The sequence below is a fragment of the Pinus tabuliformis genome, chromosome 8, assembly GCF_031772625.1.
Source record: "Pinus tabuliformis cultivar Carrire ecotype Pingquan chromosome 8, CPIR1, whole genome shotgun sequence".
In the NCBI taxonomy this organism is placed as follows: Eukaryota; Viridiplantae; Streptophyta; class Pinopsida; order Pinales; family Pinaceae; genus Pinus; species Pinus tabuliformis.
The window spans coordinates 670,712,819-670,736,592 of record NC_142294.1 but is presented as its reverse complement, the minus strand read 5'-3'; positions in this window follow the sequence as shown (position 1 = coordinate 670,736,592).

Below are 23,774 nucleotides of genomic sequence, written 5' to 3'. Positions count from 1 at the left end.
ATAGTTCTAGAACCATGAAGTTATTATCATTTCTGGTGAGAGGGTAGGGTAAGCTTTAACAATAGGTAAAAGATTATTTCACTATGGGGAATTATGGTATTTTCTAAGTTGATAGGATTGGAGAACGTACAAGTATTTGGCGATGCAAATAGCATCATTGACTGGGTAATTGACTACTCATGCTTCAACCCTCCTTTCTGATCGAACTAGATGAGGTGCATCAAGAGGATGGTAAGCACTTTTGGGGACATTACTTTTCAACACATACATAGGGAATAGAACTAGGTTGCTAATATCCTTTGTAAGATGGTCATTTCAAAGATTTCCCATAAGTTCTTCTTTGCAGCCTATGTTTAGGATGTCCTCATGAATGCTGGAAGCATAAATTTTACTTTGGAGGCATCCTTGGACATCCTATTACATATATAACAGTGAATATAATTTGTTTTTTTAAGAACCCACATCACACAAATGATGGAAACCAAATTAATAACGATCATATAACTTTTTTGATGAACAAAAAAATTAAGGACGCAGAAAGCATAAATATGATCTTTTTCTTTATAATTTAGTGTAAATATTTATATAATAGGAATATTAATGAAGTGTAGGAACTATAGACAGTATATGTTAGTCTCATTCAAAAATGATGAAAACTGTGAATTGTATCGGAGAATATTGTGCTCCCTTTTTATATCAATAAAAAGATAGCATTTTTACCTCTGAAAATTTATATAAATTCTTGGAGAGAATTGTTGTAGGAATAGGTATTTTGCAAAACATTGTAACCAAAAAATGCAACCAAAACATGCAATTTGTGTTTCCTTTATTTATCCATGTTCATTTTGAGGAAAATGAAAAATCTATAACGGGTGTTGGTAACGGGTTGCCCCAAGAGTAGTTTTGGGGCTAAAAGCCCATGTTTTGGGATAATTCTGTAATAAAGTTGTAAATCCTCCGCATTTTGTGGTCGCGGACCGCAAAGATGTCAAGAGTCATAAAGAGTTGTCTGCCCTTATTTTGTAAAGTTTTAATTCGGCTGTAAAGATCTACCCATGGTCCGTGGACCATGGGATTGTATAAAAAGGAGCTAAGTAAGTAAGATCTAGGTAGATTTGGAAGTTTTTGGCATTGAGTTCTAAGTGTTCTCGTGTCGTAGTGTAGGTAGAGGCTCTGCAGCTGAGTGTGCAGAGGCCTAGGGTGGAAGTCCACCGCTGAGTGCACGGACCCCTGCAGCTATGTGCACTGGGTGGATAGAGTCTGTATTAAATTGGAAGATATAAATAAAGAGAAGTATTATGCAATTATTGTGTATTTAAGTCTCTGTTAATGCATTTGATTATATTGCGATCTGGGTTATATTACAATGCTTGTTTGAAGCATGAATTTATGTGATTATATCTGTTAATTGAACACAAGTAAGAATGTTAGTTCACACGTTGATAACTGTAATTGATTGGTAGAATAAGTAGAACACTTGAGATAACTAAAGAACCTATAAAATACATCGTCATAGTAGTGTGAAAGTGCCTAAACCATTGGTTGGGGTTGCGCGAAGGTCAACCATAAACATTCGCAGAGCTACTAAAGGCGGGATAAAAGGTAGAACGATTAGCCCTAAAGCTTAGTGACCTGCACAAACGTAGGGGAACAGGGTATAAATCGACATCACAACCATCTTACAATGCAGAAACTTGGTTCTAGCATCCCCCCATACTGCTTCGGGTGAGACTTCGGTCTGTGCTCCGCGAGCTGATGCCGAAGGGGCAGTAGTGTAGGGATTTGTTTGGCTGACTGATGTTAAATCTGGGTCAAGGCCACCAAAGCCAACAAATGGTTTCATTGCCGGGACCGGAATCTACATGAGAGATGTGTAATGTCGTACCACTGGAATCCAATTAAGAAAGAGATTGAAGACTGGTTGGATAGGAAGATCCACGAATTCGCGGCATAAGAGAACAAAAATCTGCCAATGACAAAGGAACAGTGGCTAAATAGGTACCTGTATACAGAAATCCATGATATATTTTTCTGTTCCTTTCCATTTGCATTATACAAGTGTATCACAAAGCTAGCAGATAGCCAAGGAAGGTGGAGGCTTGACGGTCCTATTATCTGAACCCCAGAATTAGTGCAAAGACTAGAAGCCTCTGAGGATAAAATTCACCGTGTTGTCTATCATTGGCTCGATCGTATCATAGGAGGATTTGTGATTGAATTCACGGTCGATACCTCAATCAGTTACAGTGAGGCAGAGTGATGCTTTTTCAAAGGTCTGCGAGGTAAGTACTTGAAGTCTTTAAATACTTGGATTAAGATGTTATTGTGCGAATAGAGGGCTATGCAACTACCTTGATGTTCGGAGCTACAAGAATTGTAAATACTTACAGGAACGAAGGAAGAAAGGGTCCTGAATATAGCCCACTGATTTCACCTCCTTTGAGTGATGAAGAGGGAGTAGCGCAGTCTTCTTCGCGAAGTGCAGTTTAGTTGATAAAACAAGGGTTCCCATGACTACCACCTCCACCCAGACCACCTCCACCCTCACCACTGTCACCTGCGACTTCGCCCACACCACCACCACCTCCACCACGTTCAACATGGAAAATTCAATGAAGCTGCCATTGTTTAAGGGCTTGGAAAATGAGGACCCGGACTAGTTCTAGCTTTTCGTAAAACCTATATGGAAAGCTCAAGGTGTCACATACAATCACATGAAGAAGGAAACATTGGTTAATTCTTTGTAGGATCACGCACTAACTTGGTATATCAAGTACTCTAATGATAACCCAAATGTTGCGTTGGTAGAGATGCAGACCACACTGAATAAAGAGTTCAGTAGGCCTAAATCTGGGGCGCAGTCGATTGTGGGGCTCAAGGAAATTGCGATGAAACCAGGTGAGACACCTTGGGAGTTGGATGAGAGATTGAAGTGTAAAATCTGTAAAGCTAATATGAATTTAACAGATGGGAAACACTGTGAGTGGTTCGTGGCTCTGCTCCTGCCTCACCTAAGGGTTGCGTTGTCACAACAAAAGATTACGACTCAGGCAGAGGCCTTCGAGATTGCAATAAGACTACATGAAACAACGATGCAAGATCTGAATCTGGGGGTCCAGAAGATCCATGTGCTGTTGCAAAATCTTTGCCTCAAAATGAAAAGTTTGAAGTAGGAAAAAACAGTTCAGCTAGAGGTGCGCGAAGCAGTATGGTGCCTGAAATGTAAACGTCAAGGGCATGACAAAGACCACTACCTAGTCTTTGTGAACTGTATTGTAGGAGGTTGACCGATGCCTTTGAGGATGGAAGCCCAATCAGGGTTGAGTGAGGGGCCTGCATTGTGGTGCGCTATGTGTCAGGTAGTACAGAAACATATGACTGATAATTGTCATTTGCTGCAGAAGTTTGTACAAACACCGCAACAACTGTTCAACAACTTTTGTAGGTTAGTAGGGCATGATGAGCGCAATTGCGGAAGTTATGAATTGATGAGGGCTAAAACACCGACCTATAGAGTTCAAGGAAAAATGTGGCCTCCTGACCAGGGAGCTGGGATGTTGCAGATAGGCTTTTAGGGCCGTGGACAAGGCCGAAGTGGAGGAGGAACTGGCAGAGGTTAGAGACAATTGATCTGTTACAATTGTGGAGGACCAGGACACTATGCCCGCGAATGCACTAACCCAACGCATTTTTCATGCAAATATTACACTCATTTTGATCATGAGACTGAGGATTGTCCTACATTGATAGGAAGGATACGTGACAAAGGGGTGCTACCCCTGCAGCCAACTTAGAATCTATAGATGATGAGGACTGAGCCTCGCGAAGAGGATCTGAATGTGAATATAGTGCTCCAAAGTGGAATTGCAATGGGTGATGATAAGGGGAAACAACCTGAAGATAGTGTGTGGGTTCGCAAAACTCCAAAGAAGGAGGCTGAATTTCATTTGGAGCACGCACACGAAACGTTCATGGAATCAAAGAAAAGATTCACTAAGGCCTCTACCTCAGGGAGCTGGGGTAAACCTGTTCAGGAAATGGACCCTTCTATGCTTACAACCTTTTTAGAGACCTGCCTAAAGCTATTGCGCGATAACAAGGCTGTGAAGGGGTTACAGGAACTTATAAATAGATGCGCCAGAAACACTCTAGGTGAACTACGTGTGGTACGAAAGATCGATAAGCATAAGGCAAGGACAAGATGTTAGATGAGACTCATCGCACAAATAGGAGAATACGAAACGGATCAAGTTATTATGGATCTGGGGTAAAACGTGAACATTTTTCCAAAGCAGACTTGGGAGCGGATGGGGAGACCCATGCCACAGTGGTCTCTAATTCAGTTTAGGATGGAAAATCAATAGAAGATCATTCCCATGGGACGGTTGCAGGGAGTAACTATATATATTGAAGGCACGAGCACATTGGCTGATTTTGAAGTAATAGAAATTGTGGATGACAACAACCCCTACCATGTGCTCCTTAGCATTTATTGGGCTATTGACATGAATGGGGTAATAAACCTAAAGAAGTGAAATATGATATTTGAAAAGAAATCGCTTTGTGTAATGGTACCCTTAGATCCTGCTGAAGGATCGCGCTATACTAAACCAGTCCGTGATTACAAAATTGATGATGATTTGGACTGCATATATAAGATAACAGCATGAGACCAAGATTGGGTGAATCCAAAAGTGGATGGACGAATTGCATAGGATCGCGAGAGTTCCTACACCTCACACTCGAACGAATAATTAGAGCATTGGTAGAATCAGCTACATGAAGTAACTATGCTGAGCTGTAACATGATCACCCAGTCGTTGCGCTGTGTCTCGTCAAAGGTAAGAAATCTGCCCACTTATGATGGCTTGAATGATGTGGATGTTTTTTTGGATGCATTTGAGAGGGAAGTACCAGAGAATCAGTGCTTCTAGGCCTTGGATTGGGCACTATGCACTACACCCATGAGATGGTGGGGTACGCACAAGGGTAGTTTTGTTGATTGGCACAAGTATAGGAGGATGATGAGAACACGCTTTGGGAAGCCGAAGGTACGAGTGATGGACAAGTATGATGGGAATGATGATCTATGCAAACACTTGGCCAAATGGGATAAGGCCTATGGAGCGAAGCCCCAACCTGAATGGGTGCACTTGTTTTGTCATACCCTGGATCTCATCCCGATGAACTGGTACTTGGAGATAGAGAACTGCCATGGCATAAGAGAATGGGATATTTTGTGTGAAGGGTTCATAATGATGTTTAGCTTTGAAGGCGGGTTTGACTATATTGACCAAGCGCTACAAGAAGTTAAAGCAACGATCTTTAGGATACCGAAGGATCCTTTGGATCTGATTCAACTCGATTGGACTACTCAGCTCAGACACGTGATGGAATTCTATAATGTGACTATTAAAGAAGAAGATGTGAACCCTCGAAAGATTAATATCCCTGAAACCAACGGTCGCCACAAGGTTGAGGAACCACCGACCAAAAATCCTGATATAACTGCGTCGCTGAAAAGTAAACAAATAAATATTGGAATAGAGGCAGAGTCCAAATTCGCAAAGATTGGAGATTACTAGGATGACGCAATGGTAGATAAGGTCGTTGAATTTCTCTGTGAGTACCAGGATTTGTTTCCTACCAAGTTTAAGGAGTTAAAGGGGATAATAGGAGACCTGGGTGTTATGAAGATCACGTTAAAACCCGACGCGAAGCTAGTTAAGAAAATACCTTACCGTTTCAATCCAAAGTATAAGGAGAAGGTTTGCTTAGAGTTAGATAAGATGCTCGCGATAGGAATTATTGAGCCGATAGAAGAATCTAATTGGGTGAGCCCAATGGTGGTATAGGAAAAGAAGAAGAAGGATGAAATAAGGATATGCATAGATCTCAAGAAGTTGAATGACACTTGTGTACATGATCCTTTTTAGACTCCATTCACTGATGAGGTATTGGATAATATAGGTGGCCAGGAAGCATATTCTTTCACTAATGGGTTCTCTGGGTACCATCAGATCAAAATCGCACTTGAAGATAGAAGAAAGATGACCTTCGCGACTGAATGGGGATTTTTTCAGCACAGTAATGCATTTCAGATTAAAGAATGCACCTGTGATTTTTTCACGCGTAGTCATTGTTGCATTCAAAGACTTCATTCTTAAGTTTCTAGAGGTGTAATTTGATGACTGGACTGTGTTTGGGTTGGTAAAACACCATGTGGAAATTTTGCGCTTAATTCTATAGACTTGTTGAAGGTACCAGATTGTGCTCAATCTGAAGAAATTCTTGTTTTGTGTCCCTTTTGGGACTCTGCTGGGTCATGTGGTATGCAGATAGGGATTGATGGTAGACTCCCTTGAATATCGTAGTGATAATTAACTTGGAGGTGACGAGGAGTGTGAAACAGCTATGCGCAACATTGGGACATACGTATAGCACTGGGAGTAGTACTGACATATGCTGGCAAAGGAGAAATGGACCATCCTATAGCATTTGCAAGCAAGAGGTTATCCAAGGCTGGGAAGAACTATTTCGCCACCGAGCACAAAGGACTAGCCATGGTATATGCGCTCAAGAAGTTTAGGCACTATTTTTTGGGTGGACATTTTAAGATCTATACAGATCATTCTTCGTTGAAATACCTGTTCAATAATCTTGTGTTGGGGGGGAGAATCTACAAGTGGTTGTTATTGTTCCAAGAGTACGATTTTGAAGTTATTGTAAAGCCTAGATGACTAAATGCAGGACCAGACCATCTGTCGCGCATCAAATCGGGGGAAGAGCCCACTAATTTGGAGGAAGAATTGCATGACACACAGCTCTTTGAAGTGTGCATCGCGGATGGTCACTTTGAAGACATCATACACTTCCTAACAACAGGAACTACCCTAGAAGGCTACACCATCCAACAAAGAAAGGAGCTAGTGGTGCATGCGACAGAATTTTCTATCATTGTCGGACATCTATACAAAATGGGGTCTGATGAATTATTGCGATGATATGTATCGGAGCTTGAAATAAGCAGTATCCTCGTAGATGCTCATGGGGGTGTCATGGGAGGGAATTATGCAGGAAGGGCGACCACGCAAAAGATTCTACGTGCAGGGTTGTGGTGGCGAACCCTCCATCAGGGTTCAAAAGCCTACTCTAGGGTGTGCAACATGTGTCAAAGGACTAGCAAGCCATCGCGGAGAGATGAGTTTCCCGTGAACTCACAAATGACGTTACAACATTTCAATAAATGGGCAATAGATTTTGTGGGACCCATTCAGCCTCAAGGAAAGATGGCAGGTGTGCGGTACACTATCACCGCGACTGAGTATTTGACTCGATGGGTGGAGGCACAACCTGTGAAGGACTGCATAAGTGTGACCACTTTGAATTTTCTCTTTGAGAATGTACTGATGTGATTTGGGTGTCCAAAGATTTAGTGATCGCGATATGCACTTTCTGAACGAAATGATCAGCGTGCTGACAGAGGAATTTCATGTATATCACCAAAAAAGCACGCCTTATCACCCACATGTTAATGGGACAATGGAAGCATTCAATGAGGTACTAGAGAACACGCTGACCAAGGTTTGCAACTCTTAGCGAAGTGACTGGGACCTGCGCATACCTGCAGTACTATGGGCCTATCAAACAATGTGCAAAAAGTTAACTAGACAGACACTCTTTAGGCTTGTATATGATGTTGAAACAGTGATGCCAATGGAATACATTTTTCTTAGTCTACACATAGCGACACTCATGGGTATGACAGATCCCGGATCCCTAGAAGAGAGGCTTGCGTAGCTTTCTGAGCTTGAGGAAGAAAGGTTTCTGGCTGGATTTTACCAACAAGTCCAAAAACAGTGCGAAAAATCATGGCATGATCGGCACATTAAACTGCGTACCTTTAAGGTAAATGATCTGGTTTTGTTATATGACAATATGTTTGATAAATTTCCAGGAAGATTTAGGATGCACTGGCTAAGACCCTATGTCATTAAGGATATTATCGACGGTGGAGCAATCCAGTTGGTTAAATTGAATGGAGATCCCTTCCTAGGAAAGGTGAATTACAGCCGTTTGAAGCCATACACAGGTGATCTATCCAGATGACTATATGAAGGTAGCATAGTCTTAGCGCTCTAGGTAGCTAGAATGAGGCGCGAGACTATAAACTACACTGGCTGGGTTGGGACACTATGCGATCGAGGGATTGCGCAGGACAAGGAGATGTCACAGGGTTCACAACAACACGGAGAGAGCTACACTACGTCGGGAAAAATTGGGTAGATCTGTAGGAAAGTGTTAGGTCCGTATACTACTAGTGTAACCCATTATTATTATTAGTACAACCCTCTTATTATATTGTTGTGCCCATGTAGTCCCCATATTGTTATTATTGTGCCCTTACATTATTATTGTTATGTCGGCTTTGATTATATTATGACCCCTTAGACTCCTATATATATAAAGGAGGTCTTGTAATTTGTATCATCCAAGAATTGTTCATTTTTGTAATGTAAAGGGTGTTTCCCCCTTGAAGAGGCTTATTTCTAAGGTGTTGATATATCTTTTCTATATTTTTGTGAGATGGCTTCATAACATTTGGTATCAGAGTTGTGAATTCTAGGGTTTCACTACTCCAAACAGGTCATCATGGAATACTCGCTATAACTTTTTTGCTACGAAGTTTCGAAAGCTAAAAAAAAAACCATTTGAGAAGAAATCAGTCTGAACCTCGTGTCTGAATTTGAGATCTTGTCTCGCTATAGTTTCAGAGATATGATCTGAGGAAGTTAGGGTTTTTGTAAGCTCCAGAATTTCATCACAAACAGGTCATCGTGGAATGTTCTCTAAAATATTTGTTCTACGAAGGTTCGGACTCTGAATTTAAAACCCATTTGAACCGAAATCGTGGTGAAGCTCCAGTCTGAAACTTAGATCTTGTATTGCTATATTTTTGGAGATATAATCTGAGACATTTAGGGTTTCTGCAGGCTCTCGAATTACATCCTAAATAGGTGACCTTGGGAAAATCGTCATAACTTTCTCTCTGAGAATCAAACTGAAATTTCATAAGAATTTGTAGAAAGAACACGAATTGTAGCTGTCGATGTATCAGTTTAAGGTCCTAAGGTTGAAACAGTGACACGTGGCACTTCGTACACATTTTCTCTATTGAACCAGTCTATAATCGGGTCATCGTGGGAAATTTGACATAATGCTTCCTTACAAAATCTAGTGTTGATCAGACTTTCGGGGTTAGAAAGAGAACTCGGAGGGCTACTATAGGACAAAATTTCAGAACTTGGAGATCTAAAATTACAAAGTTACAATCATTTCAAGATCGAGCTCCTAAAATCAAGAAAAAGTGAGATGAGGAAGTTTGATGGCAAGGATCCGGTAAATTGGATACTACAGATGGAGAAATATTTTGATCTACATGGCGTACCACTGTTACAAAAGGTACGTATTGCAATTAATTATTTTGAACCGGATCCATTTTTATGGTATAAAGGGCTTTGTTCTCGTAAACCACTCGTTATGTGGTCAATTTTCATGGAGGAAATGATAGCACATTATGATGATATGAAGAGAAGCACCTTCTTTAGCCTATTGATAAATCTCAAACAAAAGTGTTCAATGGCATAGAACATTGAGGACTTTCAAAAATTGAATATAAGGGAAAATGATATTCCAGAGAAGTAGAGGATTGATGTCTCCATAGGGACTTTAAAGGATAACATTCAACATGAGGTTCGTCATTGGGAACCTGATTCATTGGAGAGGGCAAGAAAAGTGCAAAGAAAAATTATGGAAACAAGGAATTTTACCCCTCACAACTATAAATATGGAAGTATTGTTTCTCCTATCCTTCCACAACCTACAAGGTTGACACCACAACAATTGGAAGAAAAAAGAGCAAAAGGGCTTTGTTACAATTGTGATAAAAAATACACTAAAGGTCATAAGTGTCCTGAGAAGAAATTATTTTACATAGATTATGAAGAGGAGGAAGAAAAGGATCAAGAAACATGAAAAGAAGAAGATATACACTAGGAATCAACCCCAGAGAAAGAAGAAATGAATCCAACCATATCTTCTAAATCATTGGCAAGAATTACCACTCCTCAAACTCTAAAGATAGAAGGACACATCAAGAAGAAAAAGGTTACATGAAAGATCACATCAAGAAAGAAGAAATGAATCTAACCATATCTTGTAATGCATTGGCCAGAATTACCACTCCTCAAACTATCAAAATAGAAGGACATATCAAGAAGAAAAATGTTCAAGAAGTGAAAGCTCACACCAAGCATCAGGAAATGAATCCAACCATATCTTGTACCGCATTCGAAGAAATTACCACTCCTCAAACTCTAAAGGTAGAAGGACATATCAAGAAGAAAAATATCCAAGCAGTGAAAGATCACATCAAGCATCAACAACAATTTCTCCAACTTTTAAAGGATAATGCCACTTTAGTGCAGAATCAAATGAAAAAACAGGCAGATCAACATCACAGTGAAAGAATATTTGATGTAGGCGATTTGGTATTTTTACAGCTACATCTCAAGCAAGCAATTTATGAAAAGGAAATGTTGGCAATATTACATGCACTTAAGAAATGGTGACCTTACCTAATGGGAAGACACTTCAAGCTAAAAATATATCATGATAGCCTTAAATACTTTTTAGAACAAAGATTATCTTTAGAAGAAAAAAAAAATGGGTCACAAATATGTTGGGTGATGACTTCGAAATCATCTACAAAAAGGGAAGAAAAATGTTGTTGCAGATGCACTCTCAAGAAAGGATGAGGATGTGGAAGCATTGTTTTGTGCTATTTCTATTATCCAACCAGATTGGACACATGAAGCAAGGGATGAATGGAAAAAGGATGAAGAAGTGTGGCCACTCATTAAAAAGTTGCAGAAGATCCCAGTTCAAACAATATTGCTAGAACTTTACGAGGAAGGAAAAATCATATTGGAACATGGAGCATTCACAAAAACAAGAACCCGACAACTACGAAATTGATCAATTTCAGAGTATCTCATAAAGTGGAAGAACTTACCCACTAAAGATTCCACATGGGAGGACAAGAATTTTGTATAGAAGCATCAAGAACTACTAAAGCGTTGAGGACAACACTTTTTGAAGCAGAGGGGCATGTTAGGTCCCTATACTACTAGTGTAACCATTTATTGTTAGTAGTAAAACCCCCTTATTATATTGTTGTGCCCATGTAGTCCCCATATTGTTATTATTGTGCCCCACAGAAGCCCACTATTGTTATCATTGTGTCCTTACATTATTATTGTTATGTCGGCTCTGATTATATTATGACCCCTTAGACTCCTATTTATATAAAGGAGGTCTTGTCATTTGTATCATTCAAGAATTGTTCATTTGTGTAATGTAAATGAGGTTGTCCCCTCGAAGAGGCTTAATTCTAAGGCGTTGATCTATCTTTTCTATCTTTTTGTGAGCTAGTTTCATAACAGAAAGTGACCGTTAAAGTCACTATTCATGAATTGACGATGAGAATGTGGCCAAATGAAGCGGGTGGCTGCCATTAAAGACACAATTTCTGGTTAAGATCCTTGAGAATTTGCTGCCAATCTGGCATTAATGAATTGAATTTTGGGGGAACGGTCGGATTTGAATTCAAAATGGCCTATAAATTACATGTGGATGCCCAACGAAAAACACTTGGCATTTCGAGCATTGAGTTGGTGAGCTCTTAGACGTGCACGAACCATGCATTTTTCGAAGAATTTCTTAACTCCCCAGTGTTTGACCGATTTCCAGAGTTTGACCACAATTTCATCTGTGACATTATCCTAGAAGCTATGGACACCAAAGCAGTGATAGCAAAGGGGGCTATGCCAAAGGTTGTTATGGAGGGAGAAGGAGCTGCTTCGGAAGTTGCAGAGGTACTAAATGAAGTCCCCAAGTCACCACGGATGTCGAGACTAAAGCCTACCCCAACAAAGGAGAGTGCAAAGGATAAGAGGGGCAAATAGGCTGCGACACCTATGCACATGTCGCCTAGAAGAAACCCGCAGAAGGACAAGCCCACCGCACAGGAAAAGGGAAAAACTATTAACTTGGAGCCAGAGGAGGAAGAGATTGAGGACATCCTGATGGATAATGAGAATTTGGGGGTGGAAGTGGAGGATATTGAAGTTGAGGGTCCTGAACCTATTACTAAGTTTCCCAAATATGTCCCTCCACATAAGGGCAAGACCAACGTGTCGAAGGAAATTAACGAAACAAAGGTCGCCTCCCACATACCTCTGCCGTCGGATGAGATTGTCTTTGAAGGACCGTGCTTGGGGTGGGTTCCGCTATTGAAATTGGAAGATTGGGACTTAGCTAACACTGAGAACTTCCCTCACTTGGGGATAGAACAACTGATGCACCGCGTTGTTCATACAACCACCGGGATGACTAGATTGGAACTGTGGAAGTGGCTCAAAGGTGTAGACAAGGTAGGTCTACTCAAACTGCTATGGGTGTTGCATTACAATCGCACACCCATTATAGTATTGGTAATCAAGCAGTTGCTATGTTTGGTGAGTGATGAGTGTCTATGGCTGGAGGAGCCAATACCCATCATTGACAGGTTGATCCATAGGATCACACAATTGCCCTATACAGGAGAAAATCTGGCCATGATGTTTGGCAGAAAAGGTGGTGAGCATGCCCTCGTAGAGGCCATGAAGGAGAAATTCAAGCTCATGAAGAAGCCACAAGGCTATGCCATCTCGAGTATTTGCAATCCTGCGGTTAAGGTGGCCATGCAAATTTTGGCAGGAAAAATTATGCAGAAGTGTCACGCAGATGAAGTGTCAGCACCCGTCGTCACTCTAGTGGCCCAATGCGCAGAAGGAGTTCAGTTTAATTGGGCGCGCTATCTCTACAGTGAGTTCCTTGCAAACTAATGCAAGGCACAGGAGCTCAGCAAGACCTTCCACTATGCGTGGCTCTTGTTGTCTATTGTGCTGGTAGCCTGGGAGCTTCCTAAAGATAGTCAATTCCCCTCAGTCATGGAGACCAAGGATGCTCAATACATCAAGCATAGCAAGATCTTTTGGATCTTTATGGAAATGAATATACGCATGGCTATCAACTACAAACACTGATTATCGCCTACTGTGTTTACCAAACTATAGAAGTATGTGGAGTTCAAAGCAGACTTTCAGTGTGTATCGATCAGGGAACAGAAGGACCCTGATCAGAAGTGGCATGACTTGCCTTACTTGGCAACTAAGGACACGATCGATGCAATTCTTGATCGCTCGCCGACAAAATGGCGACTACCTCATACTCGGTGGTGGGATTGAGGAAGTCTGTTGCGCAACGCAAAAAGGAGGAGGCCAATCTCAAGATGGCACAGGTGGCCGAGAATAGGAGGAAGGAGGCCAAATCCAAGGCCCAAGCAGAGCGCGAAGCCACATAACAAGTAGAAGAATAGACAGGTGGAGCAGAGCGTGACTCTAACAAAGGTGCGAGGTTGCCCTCACCTAAAACAGAGGAAGAAAAGGACGAGTAGACAGAGCAGCACGGAGCAGGCCTGTAGGTGGCATCGTCCCATATCAAGCATCCAAGAGAATAGGAAAAGGTTCGGCCGCGGAAGAAATCCAAGGCCAGTAAGATTTTTGCTGGACCCAATCCCGCTAACAGAGAGAGATTTGAATGACATTGAAGATACGGTGCTGGATATCACTGAGGAGGTACTACAACAGTTCAAGCAGCAGCAACAGCAAGTATTGGGGACCATCCAAATAGGTTTGCATGCACTACAAATCCGTGCATCACACACTGGCGCAATCTCCACCATCCTCGACATCGGTACTTTAGAAGCCGCCAGGATGCTGCATGCAAAGGACTCCCGAGTGATAGTGTTGCCGGAGGGGGCACTGACCATAGAAAACGAAGCTACAGGTTAGTTCCCTCAAGGGAGTGGGGCTGAACTTGGCAGCGTTTCCTGGTGAGGTGCTCCACCTACTATATGATGGGATGATCATAAAGTTGAGGGCGTGCAAAAAGTGTGCTTTGCAGGTGATCAAAAAGCAAAAGATCAATAATCTATAGATGGCCCTGCAGCAAGACACCGCCCTCACTTCCATGGTGGAACTTACTAACTCAAATCAACACATGATTAAGGCCGTGAAGGAATCCTATCGAATGGTTCCCACATTGGCCATTCCTAAGGATGCAAAGGCAGATGAACAAGTCCACAAACTTGCAATGAGGGTGTGTGACGCTCGCACAGAGTTGGCCAAGGTTTAGCTAGAGATGAACCTCCAAATTTCAGAGTTGCAATTGAAGGCCCAACCTTCAACTCCACTGGAAGTAAAGGAGCAACGTGAAACTGCTGTCACAAAGGTGATAGCGGTAGTAGACAGTGTAGTAGTAGACTGCACATGACGATTTGAATAGTCTTTCAAAGTACTGACCTGTCTGCAAGAAGATCCTAATGTACAATGTCTGGAGATAGAGGCGCAAGAACTGCAGTAGCGCTATGACGAGGTAAATGTAACAACATGCACTATCGCCCTCACATAGATACTTGTGAAGCTACAGGAGGCCCAAACACTGAAGGAACAGGTAGATTCAGCTCAACACAAAGAGGTAGTGTTGAAGGCCAACTTGAAGCCTTGGTTGGACGAGGTCTATTCGGTCATGACCTCCATTGAAGGCAAGCTTGCTAGTCTGCAGGAGACTCACTAGAGGCTTTAGGCTGACACTTCAAGACCAACGACAGAGAAATTGGTCAAAGAAGTGAAGTAGGCGGTCATACAGTGCATTGCCTAGGTGGCAGTCATACACGTCGAACTGGGAGATCTTCATGCCAAGATCTTTGTGCCCACAAAGTGACTCAAGGGCGAGGCACCATGTTTGTGTTGGGGGCTTGTTGGGAATGGGTTCCCCCAAGAGCAGTTTTGGGGCTAAAATCCCATGTTTTGGGACAATTTTGTAATAAAATTATAAAGCCTTCGTATTTTGTGGTTGTAGAGTGCGAAGGTGTCAAGAGTCATAAAGGGTTGTCCGCCCTTATTTTGTAAAGTGTTAAGTCAAATGTAAATATCTACCCATGGTACGCAAACCATGGGATTGTATAAAAAGGAGCTAAGTAAGCTCTAGTTAGCTTTGGAAGTTTTTGGTAGTGAGTTCTAAGTGTTCTCGGGTCTTAGCATAGGTAGAGGCTCTGCAGCTGAGTGCGCAGAGGCCTAGGGTGGAAGTCTGCAGCTACGTGCATGGACCCTTGCAACTGTGTGCGCAGGGTGGATAGAGTCTGTATTAAACTGGAAGATATCAATAAAGAGAAGTATTCTACAATTACTGCATATTTAAGTCTTTGTTAATGCATCTGATTATATTGTGATCTGGGTTATATTACAATGCTTGTTTGATGCACGAATTTATGTGATTATATTTGTTAATTGAACACAACTAAGAATATCAGTTTATGGGCCGATAACTATAATTGATTGGTAGAATAAGTAGAACACTTGAGATAACTTGGGAAACTATACAATACATCATCATAGCAGTGCGAAAGCACCTAAGTCGTTGGTTAGGTCTGCACGAAGGTCAACCATACACATTCACAGAATTACTGAAGGGCGGGATAAAAGGTAGAACGATAAGCCCTAAGGCTTAGCGACCTGCGTGAAGATAAGGGAAGGGGTATAGATCGACATCACAACCATCTCAAGGTGAGGAAACATGGTTCCAGCATCCTCGCATACTGCTTCGAGTGAGACTTCAGTCCGCGCTCCACTGGCTGATGCCGAAAGGGCTAGTAATGTAGGGATTTTTTTGGCTGACTAACATTGAACCTAGTTCAGGGCCCCCAAAGCCAACAATGGGATATTAGCTCAACCTTGATATGTTGAATGACAAAAATTTTGAAATAAGGTGCAAAATTTTAATGATGATCTTTTAAAAGCAAGGTGGAAAAGTTTCAATAGCGTAAAATTCAAAATATTTGATACGACATTCAATTTAATTCAAAGAAAGACTAAATTAAGTACTATAAAAAATTGTTTCCTTTAATTCGCTTGAGGTTAAGATTAAAATGAGATTGTTCAATAACATTGATTATTACCAACAGAGGTGGAATTTGATGGGAAAATTGTCTGTCACAAGCCATTTTACACATATTTGATATTTAAAGGTTTTGCATAAGTGTCTTGCCTAATGTTTTTTGAAATTTTTAAAATGTATTTTTGACATCTTATTATTTTTCGAAAACGTTATTAATACTCTATATCAAGTTGTTCTTCATTTGCACTAAGGCCTACCATTATATTACCTGTGGAAACTATTCTAGGTGACATCTTGCCAAGAATGATAAACTACATGTGAGGAAGTCTTGGTGCCATGTAAGCCTCCATGTACTTTTGACTGCTTGCAAGCGAGTTGGGCAATCGTTCCGAAGTGTCTGTCACACTCATTTATGTTGAAAGAATGGAGTAACACTACAAGGAGTAGGAGGACATGAATTCTACCTCTCCTTGGGCCTCTCTCATGAAAATCACCATATTTTTTGAACATAGAAAGCTATTTATGCCTTCTTTTTCATCTTTCTAGGATGGACATCATAACTTCGCAACCTTACAGTGGTCAAATTGTGCATATTTTCATGCTTTCCAATAATTCCCATTAAAAATCTTCAATTTTATCTGGTGGTCAAATAACAATGTGCATAAACAAGAAGGAATCCAATTTTTCCTCAAATTATAAATGAAATAGTGTCAACGTGAAACACTTACCCCTATTTTCCCTTGTCGTGCAAGTCTTGACAGTTAACATCCCAAGAATTCAACAAACTCACTTGCATTTGTTATTATTTTAGTACTTTGTTTTTATCTATGTCTTCATAGTGCAAGCTGGAAAGCTTGACATGTTGTGAGTGTTGGAGTGGGTTATTATGGATGCATGATAGGCTTGTTATCTGAATGAGTCAGTATTAACATGTTGAAGGAAGAACGCGTGAATAAAAAAAATTGGAGTACAAGGATGTGCAGTTTCTACTGAAGCATATGAAGAAAGAACCTCGATGATGGAAATGGAGGAAGAAGTGAAAGAAAGGAAACCTATGGGGATCCTTTTTCCATCAAGAAGAGGAAGAGGGAGTCAACCACAGAGACAGAAGTAGCAACAGGGGAAAAAATAGCACCAAAAGATTCCAATGAGGAGTACCTCTAGGAGGAGCCACATGTGGAGGATCCTCTTGCGATTAATAATATGAAGAGGGAGTTTAGAAAAGAAAAAAAACAACAACAAAAGAAAATTTTCCATAGGCTTCTAATGAGTAGGATCTCCAAGAGGAGAAAAAACTGCTTCTACCAACAAATCTTTATGTGATTGCCAAAAGGTAAATATTGTTGGAAATAATACTGAGAGGGGGGGTGAATCAGTATTATCAAATTCTTTTCAATATATCTTCCAGCTTTATACTTTAATTTATTCTTCAGATATTGGTCATTAATTTGTATGTCAGTACCATATAATAATGAGCAAGAACAAGAAAAGCAGATAGTCACACCAAAGAACACCTGATATAAGGTGGAAACCCAATATGGGTGAAAACCACCTGCTGCAATTGTCTCTATCTTCTTTCAATTAGAAACTTCTTTTACAATGATTTTGTACTAGTGCAATCCTTTACCAGTACGTAGGCTACAACCTGCTGAGAGCTACAACCCTCTCTCATTTTCTAGTCTCTCCTGGAAGGGAGATACAACCCCCTTAGCTCTTGTACTAGCTGAACTACTAGTACGTAGGTGCTGACCTACTTCTTTTCTTCCAAGGACCACTTTTCATAAAGTTTCAAACTGGATCCATGAACATCAAATAATCATCAAGTACATGTGAATCAACCAATCTCCTTTTACAATCACCCAATGAATCAACCAATAACTTCTTAGAATGCAGTAACCAGAAAAGCAATACCAGTAATCTAAACCCAGAACTCTGCAGCAATAGATAAAAGGCAGCCAACAAATATTTAAGGAAAAGTCCGCAACTTCACCAATAGAAACCTGTGAATATCCGCAGTTCTTCTGTGTCTAGCCTGCGTAGCTCCGCACCTGCACCGTCTACTTGACAGCGTACCTCCGCACCTGCGCCTTCTGCTGCTCTGCGTACCTCTGCACCTGCGCCGCAGACCTCCGCACCTGTGCCTTCTGCTACGCTACAGACCCCCGCACCTGTGCCTTCTGCTGCGCTGCATACCTCCGCACCTGCGCCTTCTGCTGTGCTGCGTACCTCCGCACCTACGCCTTCTGTTGTGCTGCGAACCCATGCACCTGCGCCTTCTGCTACGCTGTGTACCTCTACACCTTCATTGTGGATCACCTGCGGACCTCCAAATAGAGCCAAGTTAACAGTCCTTCAATGTGCCACAGACAGTCAGATCCACAGATCTGATCATGCGCCAGAGAAATCACGACCTATCAATAGATCCGCCTTACAATTTATAGATTACACCTTGATTTAGATCTAGCTTTTCAAACCGATCACCCAAAATTTCAGATCTTAAGATATTCAAATTTCACAAGTGACTAGCCAAGTGATCTCCTTTCCTTTTTATAGGCAAGCCCTTATTCAAACCATGGAACAAAACCATCGAAAACCAATACAAGGGATCCAAAACCGGGGTTCAATAAATTAGATCCTATACCACGGACCAAAACCATAGGATCATGTACGTCGGACTAAATACCATGGACCAATCATAAAAATTCCCACATGTGCACGCTTCTCTGCATTGAAGTGAGTGAATTTGACGCCCGCACCTTTTGTTTGGAGAACCTGCGGGTATGCCCACACTTCTTGTTCAGGGCACCTGCGGGTCCGCAACTTTTCTTAAGCTCACCTGCGGGTATCTCTTTTTCTATGATTTTGAGAGCCTGAATAGAGATTTGCCACCTGAGTGAGTTGCCATCAAGAACAACAACTGTTTAATAGCGCCAAACCTGAATCATAATGACAAAAAATATCTCCTATTTGTCATGTGTTTTGTGTTGTCATTTTTTGTCTTATTTAATATTCTATCAATTATCTATAAATGAAGAATATTTTGATTTGTAAGCAGTATTCCAACTTACATAATGGTTGATTTTGTTTCTAGTATTTCCTTGTAATCCTTGTCATAATCAACTGCAACTTTCTACTAATAATTTTTCTAAAGAATATTTTGATTTCTACTAGAATAAGTGTGCTTGCTTGGCCTTCCCCTACTTGCCATGTTGTTTGGGTGCATGTTTCTAAAATAATAATCTGATATGCCTCTTTTATGGTTGTTGGGCAACGAATCCCCCCATAGTGGGTTTTTGGGGCTAGAAGCCCGATTTTGGTCAAGTGTAATGAAAGGACCCCGCGAAATGTGGGCGCAGAGCGCAAGAGGCTAGGGTTGTCTGCCCTAAAATAATATAATTTAATGTAGAGTGTTTCGGCCTACCGATGGTCCACGGACCATGGGATTGTATAAATAGAGCAAGGCTCTAAGTGTAAAGGGGGGGAGAATTATTATGTTCTTTTGGATGATGAAGTAGCTTTGAGTCTGTAAGTCCAAGTCTTGGGTTGTAGTGGTAAGAAGGGGCTCTACAGCTGAGTGTGCAGAGGCCTAGTAGAGTCCACAGTTGTGCACAGACCCCTGCAGTTGAGTTTGCAGGGCAGAGTTGGGATTGTATTTTAAGAGAGGATTAATACAAGATAAGTTGATTCTAAAATGTTGTGTGTTTATGTTTCTGTTATGTTTATGTATCTCCTTACAGTTTTATGATTGCGTGCACTTGCTATGAATGTTGAATGATTAATGGGAATATTGGGTACACACAATTAAGTTAAGATCTATAATAATAGCATAGTAAGGATAAAGGATTTAGACAACATCTCTTCACGCTCTTTACAGAGCCCCGTGGAAGCAGTCGCACAAGCTGCGAAGGACAGACGGCTGTGTGGAGCAACGCATGCGTGCGAGTTTGGTTCACAAACTTCCTAGACTTCATCAAGACATCCCTAGGGTGTAGAAACCTGGTTCCAGCACCCTCCCATATTGCCACGGGTAAGACCTCAGTCCGCACACCATAGACTGTTGCCGAAAGGGCCGGTAGTTTCGAGATTTGTTCGGCTAAATCACTTTTGAACTTGGGTCAAGCCTCAACAAGCCAACAAATGGTTCTGTTGCTGGGACTGGGATCTGCCTAAGGGAGGTCTGATGTCATGCCACTGGAACTCAATAAAGAAGGAAATTGAAGAGTGGTTGGACAAGAAGCTTCATGAGTTCATGACACAGGAAAAAACGCCACAGATATCTGAGAAAAGGTGGCTAGATCACTACGTATATATAGAAATCCACTAGATCTTATCCATGTCCTTTCCTTCTAAACTATATGAGTGGATCACGAGGTTATCTGATAGCCAAGGAAGGTATAAGCTCGACCAACTGATAGTGTGGACTCCAAAATTAGTGCGCAGACTAGAGACATAAGAAGATAAGATCGCGCAAGTTTTGGACCATTGGCTTGACCAAGATAATATGGGGGTTTATCACTAAATTTGCGATAGACACAACCGTGATCTACAACGAAGCAGAAAGACGTTTCCTCAAGCGACCGCGAGGTAAGTAAATTAAATCTTTGAATAACTGGATTAAGATGTTGTTATGTGAAAAATGGGTGATGCAAATACATTAATGTTTGGAATGATGCGGAGCGGAAATATCTGCAGAGGTGGCGTGGAATTAGGGAACATTCCTTTAATTTCACCTTCACGAGAGAGCATGGAAGAGCTCGCTCAGGTCTCTCCGAGAAGTGTGATTAGTTTGATAAGGCAGCACATTCCGTAGTTACCACCTCCACTTACGCCACCACCTCCTTCACCTCCAACTTCACCCATCCCACCTCAACCAAACCCACAGTTCAGCGTGGCGAGCGCGATCAAGCTACCCGTATTCAGAGGAGTAGGGAATGAGGATCTGGATTAGATCTAGTTTGTGGTAAGAATAGTGTGGGAAGCAAAAGGGGTCACAGACGACAACATTAAGAAGGCTACGTTGGTGAGCATGCTGCAGGATTGTGCATTGACATGGTATATCAAGCACTCTAATGATCACCCAAATGCAGGAATAGCAGACATCCAGAATGCGTTGAACAAAGAATTTAGTTGACCGAAATAAGAGACACAGTCAATCATTGGGTTCAAAGAGATCACGATGCTTCTAGGTGAAAACCCCTGGGATCTGGATCAGCGGCTGAAGAGTATGATCCGCGAGGCTAATATGATGCTAACGGATGCGCAACGCCGCGCATGGTTTGTTCCGTCTTTGACACCAAACCTAAGGACGACGTTGTCACAACAAAAACTTGCTACCCAGGCTGAAGTGTTGGAAATGGTGATGAGGTTGCATGAGACACCGATATAGGATCTGGGGCTGGGAGTTCAAAAAATCCATGCAAAACTACAAAATCTCTACCTGGAAATGTAGATCTTGAAGCAAGATAGGGCACCGTGGCTAGAGGTGCATGAGGAAGTGTGGTGCGTAAAGTGCAAAGGCTAGGGTCATGACAAGCACCACTATCCAGTATTCGCGAACTACTTAGCAGGAGGGGGACCAATGCCACTAAGACCAAAGGCACAGTTAGGGAAGAGTGCAACACCCACATTATGGTGCACGATCTGTCGGATAGGACGAAAACACACGATGGATAACTATCATTTATTGCAGAAGTAGACACAGACTCCCCAGTAGTTGTTTTGTAATTTCTATAGGCTAGTGGGCCATGACGAGCGTACTTGTCGTAGCTACGAGCTAATCATGGATTGAACCCTAGCCTATAGAGTGCAGACAGAAATGTGAAGCCTCAACCTAGCCGCGGGGATGGTGCACGCTGGATTTCAGGGCCGAGGTCAAGGACGAGAGGAATGGGGCTAGGGAGGGGTCGTGGACAGTTAATTTATTACAATTGCGGAGGACCAGGGCACTATGCTCGTGATTGTACCAACCCAACGAGAGTATCTTGTTCATACTGTCCTTAGTTTGATCATGAAGCAGTAGATTGTCCTACATTGATCACACAAATGTGCGAGAAAGGGGTACTGCAGCCTACTTTGACTCAGAATATCCAAATGATGAGGACTAAACCACACGAAGAAGACCCAAATGTGAACATGACGCTCAGAAGCGATGCAACCACAGGGGAAGATAAGGGGAAGTAGCTCAAGGATGATACATCAGTTCGCAATGCTCCTACCAAGGAACCTGAGTTTGACTTAGAACGCATAAAGGAGATGTTTACGGAAGCTAAGAAGAGCTTCGCAGAGGCCTCCACTTCAGGTAGTAAGGATCAACTAGAGCTAGGGATGGATCCTTCTATGATTACTACCTCTTTAGTGATGTGCATGAAACTGTTGCGCGACAATAAGGCAGTTAAGGGATTACAGGAGTTAATCATTAGGTGCGTGGGGTCAGGGAAACTGCGTGTAGTCTGAAAACTAAGAAAGCATTCGGTGCGCACTGGGAGGGAAATGAGATTGATGGTGCAAATTAGAGAGTACAAAATGGATCAGGTAATCCTAGACCTGGGGTCGTACATGAATGTGTTACTAAAGCAGACATGGGAACGCATGGGCAGGCCCATGTTATAGTGGCCCCCTATTCAATTACGAATGGTGAACCAACATAAGATTTTTCCCATGGAGAGGTTGCAAGGGGTAACAGTTGATATCGAAGGCGCGAGCACGCAGACGGACTTTGAAGTAATAGAGATTGTTGATGATAGAAATCCTTATCCTGCATTGATAGGAATAGACTGGGCCAAAAACATGAATGGAGTCATTATTCTAAAGAAGCGAAACATGATATTTGAGAAAAAGTCCCTATGCGTAGTAGATCCACTAGACTTAGCCGAAGGAGCACGCTACACTGAAATAGTGCGCGACAATGAAAGCAATGATGAGCTAGATTGTATTTACCAGATAATGGCACAAGACTAGGATCGGGTGAATTCGACTGTAGATGAGAGAATCTCATGGGAGCGCGATAGTTCTTGTACTTCGGATTCAGACGAAGAAGTAGAACGCTGGAAGAACTAGTTAGACGAAGTGACAACATTGAATTGCAATATGATGATTAGATCATTGTGTTGCGTGATGACAAAGGCAAGAGAATTGCCAACATATGGTGGGGTGACAACAGTGGATGAATTCCTAAACAAATTTGAAAGCACGATACTAGAACAATAGTGGTATGGTGCGATAGAATGGGCATTGCATGCAACACCTGCACAATGGTGGAGTACACATTAGAAGACCATTGGAAACTGATGCGAACATAGAAGACAGATGCGCTTATGGTTTGGAAGTCCCCAGCGTCGAATGAGAGCCAGGAAGCGAGGACGAAGCAGCTTGTGCGCCTAGCTGTGTCAATGGGTGCAGATGTGTGTTATGCAAGCACATCCCAGACTAAGGATCGAAAATCAGAACCAGACACGGCAATAGGAAAAGCAACGCGCACCATAACTATTCAACATCGGACCATTCAAAAATCTACGCAAAATCATGAACAGAGTTTACCAGGTGAAACAAACTGACTGGGACCTGCACGTACCAATGTTTTGATGGGCTTAGAGGGCCATAAGCAAAAACTAGAGTGCTGAAGTGATCCCAACACTGACAAGAAGATACGAAACCATAAGAGCAGAGAATAATCCCCCTAAAACAACTCCCACAGTTGGGACAGTATGCGAAGACCA